The sequence below is a fragment of the Lissotriton helveticus genome, chromosome 4_1 (assembly GCF_964261635.1).
Source record: "Lissotriton helveticus chromosome 4_1, aLisHel1.1, whole genome shotgun sequence".
Taxonomy (NCBI): Eukaryota; Metazoa; Chordata; class Amphibia; order Caudata; family Salamandridae; genus Lissotriton; species Lissotriton helveticus.
This window is the reverse complement of record NC_136063.1, coordinates 1,600,728,170-1,600,731,493: the sequence shown is the minus strand read 5'-3', so window position 1 is coordinate 1,600,731,493 and position 3,324 is coordinate 1,600,728,170.

Sequence of the window (3,324 nt, the reverse complement as noted above, 5' to 3'; positions counted from 1 at the left end):
GAACTTCCTCTCCTGGGCCTTAGCTCCCCAACGCCAGGCAGCCTTGCGACTCCTTTTTCTCCAGCAATTCCACAGTGCAGGGTGGGCTCCCGCTCGGCTTGGCAAAACGCAAGGTGGGCTCCCGCTGAAATTCACAGAAAATGCGGGGTGGGCACCCGCTTCTTAAATATGTATAAATGCGGGGTGGACACCCACAAAAAGCTTCAAAATGCAGGATGGGCACCTGCTCCTTCCTACAGCGATGTGGGGGAATCCCTACATCGAGATTCCCTCTCCAGACATCGCAGCTCAGCGCTGTAAGGCCTCAGCATTCTCCCCAGCCTGGGAGAGAAAGTAAAGCATTCACGAGGTGCTAAAGTCCTGGAAAAGACAGGGGCACAGCTGGGCTCAGGGAGGCCAGCACACAGGGACCTCCAGCAGGGAGACAAGCCTGCTGGCACAGGGCTTGGGGGAACCAGCCAAAACAGGTTCAGGGGGCAATTGGACCACTTTGTTTACAAGGCTCCTCTTCCCTTTGTGAGGTGGGGGCTCATCATCAGACACACCACAGGGGGCGGAGCCAGCATTGAACCGGTCAGGCACAGACCTATTCTGGGACCAGGGAATTCTCCTCCCACTACTCCAAATGAAGATGTCCCATTCAGCCTATGCAGACTCACCCTGACCCTCCTGGAGCCACACTCACTTCACCAGCCCCTGTCACTCAAAAGCCAGACATGCAATTCACAAAAGGCAGGCAGGCACATAGCACACAAAAATTCCAACTTTTAAAAGTGCCATTTCTAAAAAAGTTATAATAAACCTGCGCACACCATTGTGCAGCATTTATTATTACCATTCCAAATAAACCAAACTTGACCACGCTGCTCCTCTCATATAAGGAATTATCACTGAAACACTTATCAGGGAATCCCCAATGCATTCCTAAGGGAGGGCAGCCTCACAGTAGTGAGAAACCAAAATGGCTGTTTGTCACTACCAGGACATGTCGCAAACTTAAGGTACATGTCCTGCCTTTTACCTACCATGCACCCTGCCCATAGGGCTAGCTAGAGCCTTCCTTAGGGGAGACTGACATGCAGAAAAAGGGGGGTCACAGACATGGTACACACTTTAGGTGCCACGTCACAGCAGCAGTAACACTGCGCGCACAGGCCCAACAATGGCAGAGGCCTGAGATAGGTTTGACAGGCTACTTTGGTGGGTGGCGCAATCAGCGCTGCAAGCCCACCAGTATCATTTAATTTACCAGCCCTGGGTATATGAGATACCACTTTACAAGGGACTGACAGGTAAATTAATTAGGCCAAACAGGTGAAGGCCAATCACATGTATGACGTTACAACACATACATTTACATCGCGGTACATTACATTGCGGTTTTTACAACGCAAGTCGTTACAATGACTTGCGTTGGAGGGCGCTGGACTTAGGAATAGTATAATTTACTATTCCAACTCCAGTCTACCTACAGTAGGGAAGGTGTTGGATAGTAAATTATACTATTCCGTGTCCTAGAGCGCCATCTAGCGCAAGTTGTTGTAACGACTTGCGTTGTGAAAACCACGATGTAATAGCATTGCGATGTAATCCCCGCGTTGTAAACGATGTTTCCCAGGCCAATCTTACCATATGTAACACAGAGAGCACATGCACTATACCCTGGACAGCAGTGCTAAAGTGCCCAGGGTCCTAGAACCACCAACACCATGTCAGAAAAAAGGCTAGGAGAAAGGCAAAAAGTTCAAGGATGACCCTGCAAAAAGGGTCATGGCCAGCAGCCCTTATCTGTGGTATAGTGCACCCTGCCTTAGGGCTGCAAGGCCTGCCAGAGGAGTAACTTACCTATGCCACGGGCAGTGGCGTGTAGACATGGCACCCAGGAAGGTGTGCCATGTCGACTCTTAGTTTAGCCACAAGACATAGTCTGCAATGGCAGTGTGTATGCGCTAGGTGTGGGGTCCTTTAGGGTGACAATATACATGCTGCAGCCCTAAGGAACCCTCTCTGGTCACAAGGCCCTTGGTACCACTGGTAACTTTTACAAGGGATTATATGTGGGCAAGAGCTGTGCCAATTGTGAAAACCATTGTACAGTTTAGGAAAAGCGCACAGGCACTGGGAACCTGATTGATAGGGACTCAGTGCACACTCAGTCAAAGTGCATCTGGCAAAAAGTGGGGGAGGCGTTACTGCAAAGAAACTCACTTACCTACAATACCCTTCTGTCATCAAAGTGAACCAATTACCCACTTTATAAGCGATGAAGGTACCCAATAGGGCATTAATGTGGAATGTCCAAATGGAGGAAACCAAGCCACTGTTAGAACCAGTACCAATAAAGAAAAAAAAAGTGGATTGCAAAGACAACACTGCCTAGTGCAACACCCGCGCCACAACTCCCTACAAAAACAAACACCATGGAAAATATATTCTCCACAAGCATTCACATGATCCCTCTACCACAGCGGTCACTCACCGCACGGCAACAACTCTCCTGAGTTCAGGTTGGCATGTAGGCGTCCTCTGACGTCATCCACCAATCCTCAATCCACATCTCTACGGGATCTTCGGTGGGGTTGGTTTCTCTCCTGCAATGAGATCTCCTTCTCCTCCGGTGCTCTACCAATGTCTTCCTTCCACGTCCAACTCCTCCCCGATGTATGTCTCGAGGTACTGCTGCGTCCCCCCTCCCTGGTCCAGTTTCCCTTTTGATAACGTTGTTCTGCCCACCTGGTCCTGTAAAGAGAAGTCCTTCCTCAAAGTCCTTGATATTTTTGTCTGTCTCCGCCCCTCCTCTCGGCTAATGTCCTTTTTTTGTTTCCCCTCCAGGTTCCGATGCCGGCCCAGATTTTGGAGGAAGGACCCAGGAGGTTGTCCGACGGTGAGTCGGGGGAGTGCATCGGGGCCTCTTTACACTCTCAACTGTGTGTGCCACCTTAAATTGTTTAGCTTCCAATTTGAAATATCTTCACATTTATAGAAAATGTTAAGATTTTCAATTATGCATTTTGCTTCTTTATATACATTTAAGAAACCTTGTGTTAGATTTAACTTCACCCTTTGTAGAAAGAAATCAAGCAGCAGTTTATGGTCCACCTGTAATTCAAATGTAGTGCCCTACACAAGGGTCACAACATGTTAACAAGACCCCCACCAGGTCAGGGCTAAATTATTAATTAATCTATATGTATTTTAAGCCTCTCTAAACTTATGTGACATACTTTTTTCTTTAAACACTCCTTGCTCTTTTTCATCTGCAGCTCAACGGCACAAAATACATATTCATTGTCACCAGTACACATTAGGTTGTGATCTTTATTA